We start from the raw sequence: 23,449 nt of genomic DNA on the forward strand, positions 1-23,449 counted from the left end.
GAATTTAAGAGGCATTAAGAAACCTGGTGAATTTAGTAGAATAAACTAGTATTATCTCCCTATTAAGATGTGCTAGCAGAACATTTATAGCTGTTTACAATGAAGAGAGAAAAAGAATATTTGCATAAACTTTAAACTATATTTTGACAAATTATTTACCTGGCAGAATTGAGTTTAAACATGCACATTTCCTAATCTCCAGTCCTATACTCAAACCTCAAGAAAATCACACTTCCATTCTTCTTCACAGGGTGGGTCCCTCAATTGCCCCCACACCATAAGTCCCACAAACAAGACCAGCTCATGGGGGCATGAAGACAAAGCTGACACAAGTGATGGTAAGAACAAACGGTGGTGGTGAAAGTCAAACGTATGTTGGAGGAGCTAAAATAATTGCAAGCCTGACTCTTGTGCTATAAAAGGGCAGTAAATAGAGAACAAAGGCATATGGAAAAGAACAAAGAAAATAAAACCCCTGAGAAAAACCAAAAGAACAATCCAATAGAAGATGAAAGCTCAGGATAAAGAGAGAGAACAGTCATTCAAAGAGAGACATTTCTGATCTTGTGTTTGTACTTGTAGACTTCTAGATTTTTTTCTTTCCTTTTTTTGTGGCATTCATTTCTTAGAAGTAAAAAGTATACAGAAACACTCACTGGCTTTCTATTTATTGAAGGACTGACACAGGAGAACTGAGCTGCTAGAGAGGGCAGTGAGTATTCTATTTATAAGCAGGTGGATAGGAACAGAGGCATGATTCTGTTGAGGATAAAGGTCATGATGTTTATGATGATTTCAAGACATTATATGGAATCATAGAATCAGAGACCTGAACATGACCTCAAGGACTAAACCTTCAAAGTTCTATATTTTACAGATGAAAGAAAAATAACAACAATCAGATATTTGACCTGAATATATTTACATATTGCTATTCTAGATTCTCTGTCATTCTTTCAATTATGTGATAATCCTAGGTATGTCAGAGACACTAAGAGTGTTTAAATACTTAAATAGTTGGGGCAACATATTTGTTTGGCAAAATCATGTTTAAAAATTCAACAACTTTAAAATGTTTCTTTCAACCATATCAAATTTATATTTTCTATTTTTTGCCCTGGAAAATGTCTCATCTTTCCCAATGAAAATAGCTTTACTTTGGAATAATTTGTATCTTATCTATTTTTACATCTTGGTTTCCAACAAGTCTGTGAATACGAATGCAATTATTTTTTCCTCTCCCATTTTGAACTTTTGGTGGGAAACTATAATTGTAAAGATATATATGAGGAAGTTTGGGGGATTTCTGGGAAGCTACAACATAAGTAACCTTTGTAACCAAAGCACTACAAATAGGAGTTTTGCTAACATTGTTTTGCAGCCACAAAATTTTACAGGCGTAAATATTTTAACATTGACTTCTATCTGTAATGTTTATGGACTTAACTACCCATGAGAATAAAATCAAGTTAATAATCAATTTTGTTATACATGCTATGTATCAGTTATTATATATTATAATTATATACCATAATATTAGTTATCACATATTGTAAACATATATTGAAACTAATTAGAATGAAGAAATACTGTAGATTTTTTTCATGTCTTTTATTTTTCTCATAATTTTCAAGCTTTAATACTATGTCTCCTTATGATTACAGTGAACCTCATATTAAAAGATAGATTTTGGTAACCCAGTCATTTATTTAATGCCCCTCCTCAATATAGATGTTTTTAACTTTATGGAATTTTTCCAGGGATACCAAGAGAGAGAAAGGTAATATCTATGGAACCAAATAGATAGAAGACTTTCCATACTGAACCCACTTGTCTCCTTATTGGTGTCCTGGGATAAGGAAAAGAAAATAAGTTATAATTCGACAACTCCTCTGAATGAAGATCTCAGAGCAAGCTTTCATCTCCTCCTCAAAAAATGACATACCCCAGAAACCAAAAACAAACAAATGGGATATTCAGTAAAAGGAGTGAATGTGCTGTTTGCCTATTGATTCCCTGAGCTGGGTTGTCCCTGAGCAGAAGAGGGAAAAAACCAGCACGCACATATTCCACAAAAAGACCACATGATTAGTGACTTTGTTACTAATTACAATTAAGCTGAAATAGTAAAATTTTCTTTTGACTGGATAATGATGCCTCTGAAGGACATAGGCTGTCCTGAATAATCATCCTTCAATATTATTTTCAACTTAGCAGCACAGAATTTTTTAGACAATCAGGCCTATGTTCACAATGAAATTGAAGTAATTATAAAAGTTGTAAAAAAATCACCTCGAAAAATTCTACTTTCCTCCTCTGGGTTTATGAGAGAAATGTGATTTGGGAGCCGAGACAGGAGGGAGAGAGCAAGCAAAGAAAAAAATGTTTTAGGTCATCAAATATTGCATGACTGCAAGACCTGACAAAAAGCAGAGATTTAGCTTCACATTTAGAATTTCTTTGGAATAAATAATTCTAATTCTATACAAATGAGATTTGTTTAGCAAAATGTCTGAAAATCTGAAGAATACATTTTCTGCATATCTGGGGTCTAAGAGAGAGTCACAGGTAAACATGCAAAGAAAAAATACAATGACCATCATTATACACATATATATACATATACACATATATATTGATTATATATATGTGTGTGTATAAAATTGATTACTCACTTGATTTCATTTTCAGGGCTAAAGTCCATAAACATTGCACACACATACACACACACACACATATATGCGTATGTATACTTTATATATATATATGTGCATATATTATATACATATATATAACTTTAACTTTTATATAGTACTGATTTTGAGAATTATTCAGGTGGTACATGAAAAGGTATTGTTGATTCAGTAGATGGCAGTCTTCCCACTAAGCCATTAAAAACCATTGTGAAAATCACATTTTACAAGAAGGAAAAAAGCTATATTTTGAAGAACGATACAGCTTCTCTGATGCTAGTTATTAAGATAACATATAATTTGAAAATTTAGAGTCTATGATGACATTACACAATTTAAATGAACTATTCCTAATATCAAATCAGTTACACGAGTTGGAGCTATTACTCTAATTATTAGAAAAGAATTTACAAGAAAGATGGAACTTTCTCCTACTCACATCTCTGGTTACTCACATGCTAGGGAAGAAAAGAAACTGATTGATTTAGGTCTCTAGACAATGAACCCAAAATATCATCAGCCCTCTAACCTTATATCCTCCCACCAAACAGACATATAAACAAAAACAAAAATCTGTCCTTTTACATTGTAATGTCCTACCAGAGTTTTAGAGGTAGGTACAGTGGAAAACTTTGGTCGACTCTCTGGAGAGTGATTATTTTTCCTACCACTTACCTTACAATCCTGAGCAAATTACTTTAACTCGAGATTCAAGTCCTCCCTCTGTTAAAGCAGGGATAATAAAACCACCATCCCAGGATTGCCATGAGGATAAAAAATAAACTTGTACTAGACATTTAATAGGAGTTTGTTTCCCTTCCTTTCCTATATGTTCTCCCTCTTCCTAAAAATGATCTTGGGAAGATACATATGTATATATTCAAATATGTAGACTTTTAGTTAAAGTGAATTAAAATTAATTTTGTTCTTATAATTTCAAGCTCTCTCTTGTGAAAATTGGCACTACTCTTTAAGGGATGTGGGCTCAAGAATCCAAAATCAAGTATTTTGTCACTATTTTAAATTATGTTTTTTCTTTAACGTATGTTTGCAGCGTACAAATCATTAATTATGTTGTATACTATGTAGGAGCATGTGCACAGAGTTAATCCTGTATAAAAATGACATTTTACTTCTATTAAGAATAAGTTATTTAATGTTTAGTGTTATAAAAGGAGAACTAAGATTAGATCTATTCCGTGTGGATACCAAACAATACCTTGGAAGTTATTGTTTCTTTTTATAAAAAAGAAAAATTCTAAATATACCTGTTATTTTCTTTTACTCTTTTTTCCATGCAAGTAAAATACAAGGACTTATTGTTTGTACAGTAACAAATGAGAATTATAAAGCAACAGAATCCCATTGTTCCTAGGTCTACTAATATTTAAGCTTAATATTAAATATACTTCTGATTGCGTAAGCAGAGTAAGAATTTGTTTATATTTAATCGTCCATTTCTTCTTAATAAATTAAAAATAATTGTATAGCTTTTTGCCCAATGAAGTCACAGAATACTCAGATTACCTTGGTGTGCCTGGCCTCAGCTGTATCTAACGCAGCTGAGGTACAATTATCATTAATTCCATCGGTCTCTTCAGTGCCTACCTTGATGCCTTAATGCTGAAGAGCACGTAAACCTTACTACAATAACAACCTTAGAAAGCTGATTTACACTTCTGAAGTGCAATTTCTCTACTATCTAAATAATTTGGATAGTTAATGAAAAGACAGTTCAAGCACTGTTACTCTGAGGGTAAAGCACTTAAGATGGTCAATCTCAATGTGAAGGGCTGGGGGAAAATCGTTTTTTTTTCCTGTTTTTTTGTTTTGTTTTGTTTTGTTTTGTTTTGTTTTTTTCATGAGCTTCTGCTGTAGCAGAGTGGTCAGGGTTACCTAGCACAGGTCTGCGACTCAGAGACACAAGCAGTTTCCTCTGCTATTGGGGACTGTCACCAATTCTGTATTGTTGATCAGAGAGCTAACTGCTTTACAGAATGTTGGCATGATTTTTTGTTGTTGTTTTGGGGTTTTGTTTTATTTTGTTTTGTCAAGGTAAAGTAGGTAAGAGTCATTGCTGCCAATACATTTTTGAAATTTCTTTCCTTAAAAGCTTTTCATGTCACTTCTCTAACTCCTTCAGCATCTCTGCTTTCAAAGTAAAATAGAGCATATTTTTAAAGAGACAAAAAGGTGGGACTAGGGGAAGCTGAAATACACATCTGAGAGAACAATGTTCATCCCACTTTCCAAAAGCCAACAAAGGAGAAGTGGGGAACTGTGGAAACAAAGGAATAGTTATTAAATGAGATCAATGAAGCCTGCTGGAGGAAGCAGCTTCCCCTATTGTTGGCATTTTAAAAAATTCACCATAGCAAATGTAGCTATCTCCCTTCCCCATCCCATTTCTTATCAAAATAGATATACTTCAAATGTGTAGTGTTACTCAACAATATTCAAGTCATGGGTCACTGAGAATGGTGAGTTTCTTGAATGTGAAGATGGCTTGTCCCTTTTTTCTCTGTATTCTTCACCCTGAGTACAATGCCTTACCCATCACGGGCTTTCCAAAAATGGCTGCTGAATGAATGAATGTGTGAATAAATGAAAGATGTTCCTGATCATAAATTCATGGGGATTTAAGTGAACTCGGAATAGAGATTGCTGATCTACTGAATCAAAATCCTGATATGTGTCTGTAATGTGAGTTGCTTAACAATCTCACAAACACTTCACTGTCCCCAGATATGACATGCAGTAATTTTTATCCACTTCTAAAAATCATTGATTTGGATTCACTAACCTTTATAAACCTTCTCTCCACTTAAAGCCTTGGTGACGCCCATTAAAGTGAATTTATCACAGCTCTTAAAACTATTCAAACTCTGGAGATGCCCTTCCAGCATTTAGGTCTATTGGCATCTAGTCCCCAGATTTTCCAGTGCCTTTGCCAAAGGTGGGAAAGTATTCCATTATACGCTATTCTTGATCGCCAGATAATAAGTAGAGTTTGGCTGATAGTATATGGATACACAGCATTTTTAAGCCCAAAGCTAGCTTTGCTCACCTGATTGCTAATTAGGGTAAAGGCCTTGTTTCATAAACCAAATTTCCCATTGTGACTATTATGAGCTATAATAATGATTGATAACAGGATGTGACGTAAACCTACACTCTTAAACACAGGAACAAAGAAACACACCTAAGTAATCACAGGGAGATAATTAGTGCAACGAAGGCTCCCTTGGAAGCTTCTGACCTGATAAGAATGAGTTCGAGATGACTTTTCTGTCTAACCCAGTGGTTTATGCACTTTCATTCTCCCTTCCTCAGGCTTTCAATCAGACTACTTTTAAAAAAATGCTTAAATTTTTAATCTGTTTATTCCATTTATCTGTTTTTGAGACACTTTTATAAAATATGTATACATTTGTTATTCTCAGACACAAACTATTTCTTTTGTTTTTTTCTTCACCCATTGCTGTCAGTGTACAACAAACTATTATACCCAATAAATTTTTAGCTTTTTTCCCGCAGCTTTAGAAATAATGCAATGGACCAAGAGAGAAAGTGAAAGTTTAGAATGTGTCAGAAAACGATGGCTCACTCTTTCTCATACTTCTCATTAAAGATGAGGTTGGAATAGTACACTTAACTCTCTTTTAGATTCTAAAAATTGTTTTAACTTATAATTTCAGAACCTTCTCACAAGGGGAAGTCATAGCTACTACTTCTTGTGTTGGAAATGCAATTTTAAGCACATTAATAACCAAGAATGAAAAAAGGGGGATATATTTCATCATACCCTGAGAATTGGGTATGAATGAAAATAATACAAAATATGTTGTCTTGAGATCAGCAAATCATTCAGGAGAAGGTGAATTAAAGTAGGAAGGAGAGACAACACTCACTCTAGCTAAAGTCATACTACACACATTTTACTGTGTTTGAATTTTCTGTTCAGTGTCATAACAACTGATGTATGTTGATCTATGGGTTGAGCTTAGATAAAATGCCCTATTTTCACCCTTCTGGATCTTAAAGAAAATTCACAGAATGATGGTACTAAGTTTTTTCTGCCATTGCTTTTCCTAGCTGTTACTGTGGACTATGAGACAAAAGCAGGCAGGCTGTAAATAGAGACATTATCTTCACTTGGTTCTTCCAAAAATTAGAGTCCCCTCAACGGTCTTCCGAGTTAGAACTATGGCTATTCCATGCAACTGCTATTATATAGCCATATGAAGCTGCACAGGCTGGCTTGGAAGAACCAGTTGAATGCTTTCAGGGGCAGAGTCAGCATGCCAATAGATTTCCTGGTATTGTTGTGGAACTTGCCATAGCTGGACAGAGCATGTTCCAGAGCAATGGGCATGTTCCATCCAGACTGCTTTAAACAGTTCAACTCACACACCAAGTGAGTGCCTACTAGGAGTATGAGTTATATTACCCTCGTGAGAACTGTGGTGTGCAAATACAGCATGAAGATTACTGACAGCTCATAATAGAAATTTGACTCTACTATATGGTTCTTCTTACAAATGGTACATGACACAACTTCACTCAACTAGTGTGAAAGCCGATTGTCCCCTATCAGCCTCATCATAAAGAATATGCACTAAGCATTATAAGCCTAATTAAGTGGTTATGGACTTTTGAAATGTTAATGATAAGTAACTCCTATTTTGATAGTAACTTTATTAAATGAAACTTTCTTAAAAATTTGGTTTCAATCCTCTCATCATCCAGTGAATCCCCACTACAAATATAACTATTAAATAAAATTAGCTAAGTAACACTGAGAAGTAAGGATACCTGATTATTAGGAATTACAGATATCTGTGCAAACTTAAACAGAAGTTACAAAATAGGAAATCAAAAGACTCATCCTTATTGTAAATAATGCATTAGCAGTCTTAGCAATAGACCCTGTACTTAAGGATAGAGAGATGAACAGTAATATTTGTCAAGATCTTTCTTGTTTGTTTTTGTTTTTAAAATATCTTCAAAAGAGCTGACTTGAACTTAAAATCCCTTGCTTTCCTGACACTGTTAAAAACACATTTTCACCTCACTTCCCTATTTACTTTATCATCCTTTTTAAAGGAAAAGTTGAAGATTAAAATTTTATATACTTTTATTACCAAGTTTTCAATATGTGTGGCATCTTGTAAAATCTATCAGTGGGTGCCCCACCCGTGGCTTTTTTCCAGCTCCAGATCAGTTCAGCTATTGTTATGAAGGGATGGCTAACTTCAGGGTAGACTAGTGTTCCCATAACAGCTTTTTTCGCATGCTGAATTTGGTTAATTTATATGGCTTAGAGCAAGATAGTTGAAGTGATCATGAGTTCTTAATAGGCCACAGACCTCAATACTCCACTTTCATGAATAACTTATGAAATTACCTTAGACTCTTTTCCATTGGAAAACAACATTTATTACAATACTTTATATGTGTTGACTTTTCCCAATTGCTGCTCTCTTCAGTTCTTTTCCTCTCAGAATTCTTACCTATTTTATAAAATAAGAAAGGTTAAGTTCCTTCAATAAAGCTGTAAACAGTTTGTGGATTGGATTCTTTTATGAGGTTATTGAAAGTTTGAACTAAATCACGTAATCAGCTCCCAGAACTTCCAGAAGGGTGGGGCCGAGTAATATACTACTTGCTAGCAGCATTCATTTATTTTTATAAAACTTTATTTCTATACACATTTTAGTTTGCCAGGGTATGTCATAATGTTCTTATTTTGAAGACTATTTGTAAGTAAGGCAACTACTTTGAATCTCATTGGGAACAAGTGCAACTGTATGCTATTAGATGCTCCCATACAAATTAAATGAAAATATTTCAAATGTACATGTTGACTAAATAATTTGAAAGTTGTTCATAAAATTAGAAATTATAAACAAACAAACATGAGTTTCCTGAAAGCAGGAAGTTGTGTCTTACTTATTTTATTTTCAGCTCCTAGCTAAGAGCTTCACACCTACAAGTTGTTATTATTTGCACTTTGTTGAATGAATGTTCTCCCACTAACTACCACAACGGTTCATAGTGGTCCTCTAGTTGACTAGTTGAGTCCTGGGTGATGCTGTAACCCCTTCAGACACAGACTCAGGAGGGGAGAATGACCACTATAGTTAAGTGGTTCTGTCCTCTCATATTTGGCCCATTTCTAATCATTGTACTTACTGAAAAAACAAAGTCTAATTTGAGCCTTTTCTCTTAAATTGTACTTGTTTTTCCTTCTGTAGAGACCACCAGTAATAAAGTTAGTGTTAGCAGTTTGAACCCTGGCTCAGCCTCTTACTGTATGGTGAAGCATAATTTAGGTCCCTCAAGGGCTGGCACATCAGAAGCACTACTGCAGGAAACAGAAGGGCCAGTGTGAAGTGGCTGTGCCAAGGGAAGGGGCAGTATTTGGCAGAAGTAGCAACAATGCCCAGGAAAGACACATTGATGGGCCAGCTGTCAGCCTGTTGTCAACAGTAAGGAACCTTCACACAGCTTCCCTGGAGCTGGATGCCTCAGCACAGTACACTAAGGCAGTGGTTTTAACTTGGGCTGCACGTAAAAATCACCTGGGGAAATCTTAAGACATATCTACGTCTGCAGCCTCACCCAGACCCACTAACTCATGGTACCCCCAGCGTGGGTACTGCTTTTCCAGTTTTCTAGGTTACTCTAATGTTTAGCTGGGGTCAGGTACCCAACTCCTAAGGATACAGAGCAGAAGAAGAGAAATGACACAGTGAGACCACTTCTGATGAGACTTATTTGCGAACATCTGTAAGATTATCCTCCCTGGGATACCCAGGAACTGGAAGTGACCTGGGAAAGAGAAGATGGAAGAGGGGCTGCAAATCCTGCAATGATAAGTTAACAAAATATTAAGCATTCATTTTTAAGGACAATTTTTACAGATGGACCAGAAGTGTCATAGTGTCAAACTTTAACTCATGCTGATGTATGGAAGGCTGAGGAAATGTCAATCCTTCCTTTCATCTGCAAGTAAACCTTCTCAGCCCACATCTGCTGGGTTGAAGAACAAAATTATTATTCCCAAGCTTAATACTTAGGAATTTCTAAATGTATCAACAGTTCTGAGATTGGATAAAAAGGCCCAGTCTCTCAGATAGCCTGCTCCTAACTCTTGATGCTTTTCCTAAGACAAAGAACAAGTGGATGGGTGGAATGCTGTCCAACTGATCTCTGTCCCACTGACCTCTGGCACTCAAATATCTGTTTGGTGAGCTAATGATCCATTCTTTAACTCAAGGGTCATCTCTTCTTCACCTAGACAGCTTCCCATCAGCTCTCCCTGGATGCAGACCTCAAGTCACAGTGTTTCTCCTCTGGCTCCTCTGACTTAGTGGTTCCCTCTCTTGGTCACCAGCTAGCCTGCCTGGCCACCCCACTCTATCCTCTTCCTAGGTGGACCTTTCCAGTCATTTCCTGGCCCTCTTTCTTCAAGAGTTCCATTTGGAGAAGTCTGTTGGGTGTCCTTTCTTCTCCAGGTTCTGCCCATCAATCCCATAGAGCCACAGTAGAGAGAAAAGAAATCAGAACAGATATTTGATAACTTTCTCTCATTTCTCTCTCTTCTCTTTCACAGACTTACTCTGTGGTAGGCAGACACAGGATTGATTTTCTCCCTTATACCACCCCTCTCTAGAAGAGCAGCTGTAGGCAATTTTTTTTCCTATGCTAGAGAGCACACATCTTCTTCATGGGTTGCGACAGGATGACGCAAATGAATTTATAAAAGTCTCTCTTAAGGCTGGGTACATTGGTTTACGCCTGTAATCCCAGCACTTTGGGAGGCCGAGGTGGGCAGATCACAAAGTCAAGAGATGGAGACCATCTTGGCCAACATGGTGAAACTCCGTCTCTACTAAAAACACAAAAATTAGCTGGGCATGGTGGCGCATGCCTGTAGTTCCAGCTACTCGGGAGGCTGAGGCAGGAGAATGGCTTGAGCCTGGGAGGCAGAGGTTGCAGTGAGCCGAGATCGAGCCATTGCACTCCAGCCTGGGCAACAGAGAGAGAGTTAATCTAGATAAAAAAAGTCTCTCTTAAGACAATCTGGGTTTCTAAGATATTCTCTTGTATGTGACATTTTAAATATCAGAAGCTGTATTTTTTTAAATTTTTCACTGTTCTGAGACAAATCTTTTTCTCCTCCAATGTTCTTAGGCAGGTGGAGGTCTCAGGACAGTCAGGAAGAAAGTAATATGCTAGGTTGGAAAGAAAAAAGAGAAAAGCCCCATCAATAAATGTCAAACTATCATCCTCATGGCAGAAGTAGCTATCCTGAAAAAGGCATTAGTTATCATTTTGGGGGAGGAGGGAATTTCAGTAGAAGAGAGGGCTTCATATTTATTGTTATTCACTAGGTGCCTACTGCATTCTGGACACTGCCAGCATTTGGGTCTCACCAGTATGGCTATAATAATATCCACTTTCATGGTTGTCCTGAAGATTAAATGAGAGAACATAAAAAAGCACTCATCCCAGTAGCTGTCATGGAATAGGAGCCAGATTTATGGTAGAATTAAAGATATACTTATCCATTTCTTCACCCCCACCTTTTTGTGTGTGTTTGTTTATAACTTTATTGTTGCTGCTGTTGTTGTTTGCTAGTTAGGACTGTACATCCCTATGTCAATTCTAAAATTTAGTAAAAGTTGATTTAGCTGGTATTTCATCGACTAAATGTTTGAACTCTCTGATCTTTCTACATATTTACAAGATAATTCATAGTTCTCAGTTTGGTCTTGCAAGATCCTGAGAGGCCTTGGGAATCTAAGAATAACTGATTTTCATCAAGTTTCATTTAGTGATAAACATATTAACTCTATTGTATCTCCTTGCAAATTAGTAATGGTCACAATTATTTAGGCCAACCAGAAAACTGCCAGATCGTGTTACTTAAAATAGAATTTGCTATACAGAACACTATGTTTTATTCGTTTAAAATGGCTCCCATAAGGCTAGCTTTCTCTATTTAAGAAAATAAAGTTGTGACACAGAATCTGACTAAAGGAACTGATAGACTATAGGACACTTGACCTCTGAGTCACCAGTTCAAATGTGACCCCATATTGCTAACATCTGAGTGTCACAGCTAGCCTCAGCCCAATCACTGCAAGAAGAGAAGCCACATCATATGCACACCATATACCATGATCGTTGCCTGTTGTTCTCAATAGAAAAGCAAGGTTAAAATGAACCCCAGAACTTACAATTCCCTCCTATTGCACTTCCCAGAGCATTGTCTTAATCAAAACAAATGTCTGAGATTTATTTCCCAAAGGTATCATATACCTTTTCATTGTATTTTGTTTCTAAATGAGTTTCAACTAGCACTCAAGATACTGATATTTTCGTTTCATCAAAATGTCATTGGCTAGGGAGAATGGTGTACTGTGTACACTAATTGCCCAATGTCATAAATATGAGTAATAATCATCATCATTAACATTCACTGAGTATCTATGACGTTTCTATGTAACATCTTACAAAGACTCCATGATTTAAAATGCAAAACAATCCTGAAATTTAGCTACTATTATCTTTATTTCACAGATGTGGAAACTGAGAGACAGGTAGCTTAGGTATCTTGTCCAAGAGCATAGATAGTGGCAAACTAAGGATTTTTATTCCTGCCTTTCTGATTTGAAAGCCATGTTACTTCTCTTATGTGTATATATTTACCACATCTTACTTCCAGTGGCTGTTTCTTGTTTTTTTTATTTTCTATGCATTTTTGATAACTCATTTTGCCTGGAGGAAGAGCAGCAAGCTGACTGTTAGAGTGTATTGACCAATCAACTACACTAAGATTGTTGAATCTAGTTTTATATTCAAGGTTAATCTAAAATTCTGAAGACTGATGTCTCCTTAAAGATAGTGTTTATCCATGTTTTCCTAGGGGCTTTTTCATTTTTACTAGTCATTTAAAATAAACAATTCATGGATAGAATATAATTATTTTTAAAAGTGGTAAGTGAGGCAAAAGAAATAGGCTCAGAATTACCTATAAAGAAATGAACACTGGGGCCAAGAACAGTGGCTCACACCTGCAATCCCAGCACTTCCGAAGGCTGAGGTGCAAGGATCACTTGAGGCCGGGAGTTCCAAACCAGACTGGGCAAGCCAGTGAGACCCCGTCTCTGCAAAGAAAAATTAGCAGGGTGTGTAGCACATGCCTGTAGTCCCAGCTACTCAGGAGGCTGTGGTGGAGAAGACTGCTTGAGCCCAGGAGTTTGAGGCTGCAGTGAGCCATGATCACACCACTGCACTCCAGCCTGGGCACAGAGCAAGACTCTAATAAGAGAGAAAAGGAAAGAAAAAGAAGGAAAAGAAAAGAAAAGAAAAAAAAGAAAAGAAAAGAAAAAGAAAAGGAAGGAAGGAAAAGAAAGAAGAGAGAGAGAGAGAGAAAGAACAATCTCATGTTAATCACATAATGTTGAACTGCCAGATGATTTAACTTTTTCTTAATTCCATGTGTTTTTATACTACTCTTTGGATGGATATGAAAATAAATCATTTTTAAAATACTAAATATTAATTTTCACTTTGAGAGAAGAGGTACTTTGTTTGAAGCAAAATCTACTGGCACTGATCTTTATGTAACAATTTTAAGAGTTCTTGGAGAGCTAATGTTCCATCAAATCAGTTTCCAATTGGTTGAATCAAGAAATCATTTGCCCGTTTGGCAATCAAAACCTTAAGAAAGAAATAATAGATGTATTTAAGATTTAAATTTCCTTTTTGTTTCTAAGTATTTTTCTCATGATTAGATCCATAGAATGCTTACTTATGCCATGGTGTATTCTAAAACAGAATGAACCAGCATCTTAGCTATAACCAGCATCATTAGTGTTATAATGATTGATTCCAATGTTTTCATTCAAGAACCAATAGTCTGAGAAGTGACCAAATCAAACAAAACTTTTTAGTCAATGGATCTTATTGGACGAATACTAACTATATGTCTCTGAGTTCTAGGTGATCGTACACTTGAATTTAAAGACTTAAACCCTTTTAGATTAAAGCCTTCCGCCATGTAATTCAAATGTGGCCTAATACTGAAATTTGGTGGTGTATGGTAACTCTAATAGCTAGCCCATCTTAGCTAGAGGAATCTATACAAATGCATGGCAAATATGCACTTAGACCAACAGCAACAACCACCAACAAAAGAACACCACCAGGTTTATGAGGCATAAAACATTAAATTTAATAGGTTATAAACCATGATTAAATTACAAACATATTTTTATTACCCAGTTCATGGTGAAGAGCCACACCTGTTAGGTTTAGCTGCAGGGGCGATACCCACAAATATGAAATAGAATCAGCAGGATCTTCCTGTGCAGGGACAACCATGGGCACAGGAACCTGAAGCCCAGCCTTGCTGCCAATGCCAGGTAGCAACTGAAGAGTCAGCTTGTTTTCACCCTTCGAACTCTATAAGCACAGTAGGAGGGCAGTGTCTAACAGTAACCCTATTTCCCCTTCTACTTAGAAAATCGCTTTGTTTTACAAATTTCAAAAGGGGAAAATATCTGATATAACCTTAAGAGAATGATTTTTTTCAGACGTCTGAGCAAAAATTTACAAATCATTTTAAGACTGGAACAGTTTAGAGAAACATTCCTCTACATTGTAGCACTTAGTAATGTATTCCACTTGCTGGTTTAAGTTTAAAATCATACTTTAAAGCTGGTGACCTGTAGTCTGGATATGATTCACAGATATGATTTTGTTTTTAATGTACTGGTTTCAACAGAAGCTCTAAAGTATAAAATCCTGATGTGACAATCCACTTGAGCTGGACACTGGCTGGGTTGCCACTGTTGACTATTCATGGGCAACCCATTCACCACCGTCCCTTCCTAGTCACCTTCTCTTATATGCTACCTTCCTGGAGACATGTGAATTTTCAACCTCTGAGTAAAACTGATGGTCCACAGAAGAAAGCCTCATTCTATTATGTAACGTCTTTCCCCACCCCATAGTTTCAAACTCTTTCTTATAATTTCTACCAGTACATCCCCCCACCTATTCCTTTCTCCACTTCAAAAAAATTAAATCAGCTTTACACTAATAGAAAAGTCAAATCCAGAAATCATATTTGGAAAAATGTAAGATACAATTAAAATAAAGAAACTAGAAAGATCACTCAGATCTCAGAATTTAAAGTTACTTCTAAAACGTTCTTGCCAACAAATCAGTGCAAGAATTATTACTTTTTTCCAAAGAGTTAAATATTTTTATTTACTCAATAAGGTTTACACTAAATTTAGCATACTTTTCAGCATATGAGTTGAGGGGTTGTGGTGAGGCAGATAAAAATCAGTTCATGCAGGTGAAATTGTTTTTTTTTAATGAGTTTTTTTATTATTATACTTTAAGTTCTAGGATACATGTGCAGAATGTGCAGGTTTGTTACATAGGTATACATGTGCCATGGTGGTTTGCCGCACCCATCAACCAGTCATTTACATTAGGTATTTCTCCTAATGCTATCCCTCTCCTAGCTCCCACCCCCCAATAAAGCCTGGTGTGTGGTGTTCCCTTCCCATGTCCATGTGTTCTCATTGTTCAGCTCCCACTTATGAGTGAGAACATGCAGTGTTTGGTTTTCTGTTCTTGTGTTAGTTTGCTGAGAATGATGGTTTCCAGCTTCATCCATGTCCCTGCAAAGGACATGAACTCATCCTTTTTTATGGCTGGATAGTATTCCATGGTGTATATGTGCCACATTTTCTTGATCCAGTCTATCATTGATGGGCATTTGGGTTGTTTCCAAGTCTTGCTATTGTGAATAGTGCTGCAATAAACATACAGTGTAAAAGCATTCCTATTTCCCCACATCTTCTCCAGCATCTGTTGTTTCCTGACTTTTTAATAATAGCCATTCTAACTGGCATGAGATGATATCTCACTGTGGTTTTGATTGGTATTTCTCTAATGGCCAGTGATGGTAAGCTTTTTTCTTCATATGTTTGTTGGCTGCATAAATGTCTTCTTTTGAGAACTGTCTGTTCATATCCTTTGCCCTCCTTTTGATGGGGTTGTTTGGTTTTTTTCTTGTAAATTTGTTTAAGTTCCTTATCAATTCTGGACATTAGCCCTTTGTCATATGGATCAATTGCAAAAATTTTCTCCCATTCTATAGGTTTCCTGTTCACTCTGATGATAGTTTCTTTTGTTATGCAGTAGCTCTTTAGTTTAACTAGATCCCATTTGTCAATTTTGGCTTTTGTTGCAATTGCTTTTGATGTTTTAGTCATGAAGTCTTTGCTCATGCCTATGTCCTGAATGGTATTGTCTAGGTTCTTTTCTAGAGTTTTTATGGTTTTAGGTTTTACATTTAGGTCTTTAATACATCTTGAGTTAATTTTTGTATAATGTGTAAGGAAGGGGTCCAGTTTCAGTTTTCTGCATATGTCTAGCCTGTTTTCCCGACACCATTTATTAAATAGGGAATCCTTTCCCCATTTCTTGTTTTTGTCAGGTTTATCAAAGATCACATGGTTGTACATGTGTGGCGTTATTATTTCTGAGGCCTCTGTTCTGTTCCATTGGTCTATACATCTGTTTTGGTACAAGTACCATGCTGTTTTGGTTACTGTAACCTCATAGTATAATTTGAAGTCAGGTAGCATGATGCCTCCAGCTTTGTTCTTTTTGCTTAGAATCATCTTAGCTATATGGGCTCTTTTTTGGTTCCATATGAAATAAAGTAGTTTTTTCTAATTGTGTGAAGAAAGTCAATGGTACCTTGATGGGGATAGCATTGAATCTATAAATTACTTTGGCCAGTATGGCCATTTTCATGCTATTGATTCTTCCTACCTATGAGCATTGAGTGTTTTTCTACTTGGTTTTGTCCTCTCTTATTTCCTTGAGCAGTGGTTTGTAGTTCTCCTTGAAGAGATCCTTCACATCTCTTGTAAGTTGGATTCCTAGGTATTTTATTCTCTTTGTAGCAATTGTGAAAGGAGTTCACTCATGATTTGGCTCTCTGTCTATTGTTGGTGTACAGGAATGCTTGTGATTTTTGCACATTGATTTTGTAACCTGAGACTTTGCTGAAGTTGCTTATCAGTTTAATGAGATTTTGGGCTGAGACGATGCGGTTTTCTAAATATACAATCATGTCATCTGAAAACAGAGACAATTTGATTTCCTCTCTTCCTATTTGAATACCCTTTATTTCTTTCTCTTGCCTGATTGCCCTGGCCAGAACTTCCAATACTATGTAGAATAGGAGTGGTGAGAGAGGGCATCCTTCTCTTGTGCTGGTTTTCAAAGGGAATGCTTCCCGGTTTTGCCCATTCAGTATGATATTGGCTGTGGATTTGTCATAAATAGCTCTTAATATTTTGAGATACATTCCATCAATACCTAGTTTATTGAGAGTTTTTAGCATGAAGGGGTGTTGAATTTTATTGAAGGCCTTTTCTGCATCTATTGAGGTAATCATGTGGTTTTTGTCATTGCATCTGTTTATGTGATGGATTAGGTTTATTGATTTATGTATGTTGAACCACCTTTGCATCCCAGGGATGAAGCCGACTTGATCATGGTGGATAAGCTTCTTGATGTGCTGCTGGATTCAGATTGCCGGTATTTTATTGAGGATTTTTGCATCAATGTTCATCAGGGATATTGGCCTGAAATTTTTTTTTCGTTGTGTCCCTGCCAGGTTTTGGTATCAGGATGATGCTGGCCTCATAAAATGAGTTATGGAGGAGTCCCTCTTTTTCTAATAGTTTCAGAAGGAATGGTACCAGCTCCTGTTTGTACCTCTGGTAGAATTCAGCTGGTCCAGTGCAAGAATTATTATAACCACAGCTCTGATAGATGGTTTTCCAGCCTCTTCCTAGTGCTAAAGAGTTAGACTCACAGAAAGGAATTGGCTCCACTATTTAAAATCTTTATATTAAAATAATATAAATAATATTTCTTTAACAAAATGTATGACTTACTGTAAAAACTAATTTGGTGCTAGCTCAGAATGGTATATCTTCCTGGTATTGGACTAAGTATCATGATATCCTGACTGCAGATGATTTTTGATGAAAATGAGTTAGGAGCGAAATGAAGTTTGACTTCATATTAGACATGGCCTGGGTGCTTTTCTTCACATTCACTTTTTAAATTGTATCATTACATCTATTCTGAAATTAAGTGTTTACCTCATTTTTAGTGAAAGAACTGGATCTGAGATCTAAAGAAGACTTGCCTGGGGTCACATGGCTAGCACATTGCTTGGCACATTCTCAGAGGTGAACAGGTCATTTTGAGTAGTTTAAGTGAGTGGCAGAATCTGGGCCTGCCTGTCATTGTACATTCTCACACTACACTGTAATCTCTACTTAGACAGACGAAAAGAGCACTGGAGTGCTGGACATCAGAAGTCGTAATAATATAATCTATCTTTCATAATAATATGATCCATTTTAATTACTAGCCTGTTGCTGGGATCCTTATAAACCCTAATGAGACAAATTTGGGGATAAATGATACTCAGGCCTCTTATGCTTAATTTTTTTTTAAATTTATCATTATTTCTATCTCCAAAGGTCACATTTCCCAGAATTCCCTTCTTATATTGTTTTAGGTCAAAGCTTGCCAGTGAAAGGAGTGCAATTAAGATGTGGAAGACAGAAGTGAGAAGCCTACATTTTTAGGCGTTTGCAGCACGTCATATGGGTAGACATGATGTCATTGAAATGTCTCAGGCTTCTTGGGACTATCCACTTAGCTATACACACCGAGATGTTTAGTGGAAACTTTTCAAAGCCTTTTGAGAATTTCAGCAATTTCCCCATGAAACTTTTGAGAATTACTCAACATGAGTCTTCAGTAATTGTTTCTCCAAATCTCAGCTTGGCTTCCTAAGCTTCACTCAGCAATTTCCACATTGCTGCAATTCCTAACTTCCATATTGATCCCTTAATTCCCATAAAACATAGATTGGTTCTGTTTTTCTGAGTGAATCCTAACAAATCCTTGTCCCCTATCTCTTACCTCTCCAGGACACAGAGCCAACTTTGTAAAACCTGGAGCCACCAGGAAATGAGCCCACTAATGTGGACACTATTGGCTATTCTCCAATACCAGTTTTACCCTTATTCTTTGGTAAGAGAAGCTCTTTGCAAGTAAGGAGGCCCACATGAGTGATTTTTAAGTCAATGGAATGTAAGTGGAAGTGGTATAGGTAATTTTAGAAAATGTTCTTAGAAAAAGAGTTATTGCCTCTTCCTACTGGCTAGAAAATAATAATTATAATTCCAGGAGCCATTCTGGTCCCTCATGGAATTTTGGTTATTGAAGACTCACACATTAAATCAGAAATCTAAAGAGACTGGACCCCTGATATTGTAAGCCAGGTCTTTAAAACTAGATGGCTAACTCTAGGCATTGACATGAGAGAGAATTAAAGTTCTATGTTATTTAAGACATTGAGGTTTTGAAATTGCTGTCACTTGCTGTCATAATTTGTACTAACCAAATACGACAACCCTACCAGATATTTTAAAAACTATTAATGGGGTTAGAGGAAGAGAGAGAGGACTAAGTGGCGCTTGCAGGGAATGAGCAAGACTTTTATCAGCTGTGTCTTGTCCACTTGAAAACAAGAACATATTTTAACAATTGGCTATTCTAATTAAGAAGGAAGCCCAAGTCATCCTAAAATGCATGGAGCAGAATGAGAATGACTGATAGACTTATCTTCCTCCTAAAACTAGTGTTTTGCTCCAACATATATTTACTTATAATTTAGTCCACTATTTCCAGAAAATATTTTTAAGAAGCTTAGTGACATATATACAAGATAAAAAATGAGGACATTAGAAAATAAGATAAGATTGAGAAATAATATGCAAAATGCCTAGTATGAGCTGTGATCTGTATTTCACTATATTCCCGCGACCAATAAGTTGTTCAATAAATATGTTTAATAAATATGTAAATTCTGAGTAGACATTTGTGGATTTTACCTGTCCAGCTGCCTTATATCCCCTATTTTTTTTTAAACAAGCACTTCTTGTCTTTAAGTAAACCCCTTCTCACATAGTTTAAGTAGGGGCTGACCACACCTCTGGCTCCTGGGTAGGCTTCTGATATAATCCCTGACAGCTAGAGTGCTACCTGGGTCTTTTGCTGGAGGTATGTAGAAAGAGGTATTCTCTCACCCCACCACAACCCTCAGAGTTGTTGAGCTGGTAGAATAGGAGCCTGCTCTGGGGCCTTTACATTTGAATATGAATGTGATCCTGTTTGAAGCTATTTAAATACCTGGACTTCTCAGTTATCTAAACCCGTGGCTGTCAGCTGACCACAATTTCATCCCCCAAGGGACATTTGGTAACGTCTGGAGCCATTTTTGGTTGTCACAACTGGGGGAATGGTACTATTGGCATCCACTCAGTAGAGTCCAGGGATGCTCCTAAACATTCTAAAATGCTCAGGATGGCCTCTTACCCCTCTAACAAAGAATCATCAAGCCTAAAATGTTGATAATGTTAAGGTTGCTTTCTGAACCTTTCTGAACCAATCTATCTCCCTTTTTCTTCAAGTCAGTTTGAGTTGGATTTCTATCACTTGCAACCAAGGATCTTGACTACTATGGAGTGGATCGAAAATTGGATTCTTACTTCTTAGTAGCCAGAATAAAGCACACAATAGAATGAGCTAGTTTCTCAGGAGGTGCTAGCTATCCTAAGCAGCAATACTTAAAATGAATGTCACCCATGAATCCTCATAAAGGAAATAGAAATCTAGTTTTTGTAATTATATTCTGACCTTCTTGGAATTGACTAACACTAATAATGGTCTGTAAAGAAATATCACACCTTGCCAGTCATCAAGACCTTATTTCAATATGTTCATGGAGCCACCGTGTGCTGTTGTATAGTTTGTACACTACACAAAGGTGCACTTCCAGGAGACTCTTTCCTGATTTGCCTGCCCAGAGGGAGTGTCTTTTCTTATTTGCATAAAGACATCTTACAAGCTAGCGGTAGCTCTATGTGTTCACATGCATAATTCTAAAAGAAGCAGAAATGGTTCTGATCTGTAGTCATTCTAAGGCCATCACCTTTAACTTGTTTCAGATGAACCTCTTAGAATAAGGTTCACTCTATCCAGAGGGGTAAGAACTGCCACTGCAGAGATTAACAAATGAGTGTGTGCCTCAATTGTCATGTGGTAACATGTACAGTATGCTGCTCAGAGGCAAGTGATGGCGTGGGGATCTTTTTCCATAGCACTCAAAATGCAAATTTTTCTTCTGTTTTCTGTTAGTAAGAGCTCTTATGTAGGGAAGTATTTTTGTGCAAAAAGACTGTCACTTTCCAGCAGGAAAGTCTTGAAGTTCTTTCCCTTCTTGTGTCATAAAATTGATATAACTCCAGAAGATTGAATGATCACTGGATCAAACAAAGCATTTTGGATCAGATTAGGTCTATGTCAGATAATGTATTTGAGCACTTATTTAAGGGTGGGAGAATGAAATAAACGTTAACAAATTTTACCAGTTTCTCCAAAAATTCTATAGATGGTTCTCATTGGAAAGTACTTACAGACTTTGCAGAGAACAAATATTCAGTGACAGCACTCCATTGCTTTAACTGTAAAAAGAGTTACAGGGTCTAAGATAAAAAGTAAGTTAATATTATAGCCTTGTGAATTTATGAATATTGACTTGATTTCATAATATTTAAAAACATCACCAAGAATCCAAAAATTAATTTCTTAGAAGGATCAGTGTGTTTAGATAAAATGATATTTAATGAACTTACAACAGTTTTAGAATCCAAAAGTTCAGATTCAATTTTCATTTATGTCAGCTGTATAGATATTTGATTACAATTGCAAATCATATGATTGCAATTGAATTAAGGTCAAAACTCTATCTTAAACTAGATGTTTTGGTCAGGATAGACTAGATTATAATACAGTTACAAAATAGTCCCAGAATCTCAGTGGCAAAAACATTTTTTTGCTCTCTGTAGATGTGCAATAAAGGTTGGTATGACGTCGAGGAGCCCAGGGTCATTGAGGCTTTGCCATTTTGTACCTATTAGAACACATGAGCTCAGAGGGTGCTGGAACAGGGGGAAAAGAAAGCCAGAGTGTCCCCAAAGGACTTTCATGGTCAAGCCTGGGAAGTGGCATGCATGAATCCCACCCACGTACCATTGGCCACACTCAGTCATACAGTCTCAGTTTCAGGGGAGGTTTAGGAAATGTGGTCTTCCGCTGTGCTCAAGACAAAAGGAAAGGCCAGGAGCACCCAGTATTGTCTCTGCCACATTGGCAGAGTGAAAACATAGAGACTTTGCAGTTACATTAGTCTGAGTTTATTTCCTTTGATATTTACTAACCATGAAATCTCCCAAAGTTTTAGTTTTCTCACATCAAATGGTAGGTCTTATTATATTAATATTTGAATTACTTTGGTGACTTTCATCTTGACCAAAATATTATCTTTAATTTTTAATTGTTTAATATTTTGTAGCAATATGTTGTTATTACTGATAATATTTAAGCTCAATGACTTTTCATTCAGTCTCATCTAGTTCTAGGTATCTGTGCAAGAAAACTAATATGTAATCAATGAGAACACAATGAAGGAAAACCTTAGTTAAGACACTAACTTGAATCAACTCAAGAGTTGTCAATCTAGCTAAAGGAGATGAGTTTTCTCTTTACCCTGGCTAATTATACAGCCTAAATTGTGCACAGATAGAACAGACTGTATTTGAGCAAATAGTTAAGTGTTTTTCTAACAGCATATACTGTATATAAATAATAAGCATCCCATCCACAAAACTCAGCAAAGCATTTTATATGATACTTAATATTCATTGTATCTATGTGTATATGTGATTCTAAAGAAATAAACAATGCTAATAATATATATGATATTGTGTATGTATGCATATATATACAGATATAAGTACATACATACTTACATATAAATGTATATAATAGCTAAAAGTAGCTGGATTGAACTATATAGTACCTGAAACCTCTTCCACACCTAAAATTTGGCAAAACTGTTCTATGACATTGGTTTTTAAAATTTTTCTGACTTAAGAAAACATATCTCAACATATATCATTTTGCATTATTTAAGATGAACCTTAAAGGAAGGCAAGAGTCTGAATTAGATTGCTCAAGAAGTGATGACAGCACATAATATTTAAAAAATGCTGACCCTCATATTTTACAGCTATTTTGATGTCACGTGTACATTTTGATTTACAAACTTATTCACTAGTGCTGTTTAAAAATATCTCCAGTTCCCCATGCTTTCTGGGTAGGATTGTACTTGTTAGCCCCTGTGTGGTGGAACAGGCCACATGACCAGTGGCTGTGAGCTGTGAGGAGCCATGTGTGCCACTCTGGACCAGGACCTTTCATTGAGAGTGCCAGACCCTGCAAAAGCTCTTTTTCCCTCAAACACAGGGAACAGCCAGATTCTAGCTGGTGGCTGCTCTACATTTCTGGCCCTTGAGTTACTGCAATCAGTGGACATGTAGCTTGAGTGGCAAATAAACCATTTCTGTTTCGAGCCGCCGAAATTTGGGGATGGGTTACCATGGCAGCATAAGCAGCTTATCCTGTATAATATGGGATCTTGTGCCGTCTTGCCCCTCGGTGGACCACCAATCCTTGTTCCATCCCTGACCTTAGTCTCATCACTGATTCCATGAATAGGG

The sequence above is a fragment of the Pan troglodytes genome, chromosome 13 (assembly GCF_028858775.2).
Source record: "Pan troglodytes isolate AG18354 chromosome 13, NHGRI_mPanTro3-v2.0_pri, whole genome shotgun sequence".
Lineage (NCBI taxonomy): Eukaryota > Metazoa > Chordata > Mammalia > Primates > Hominidae > Pan > Pan troglodytes.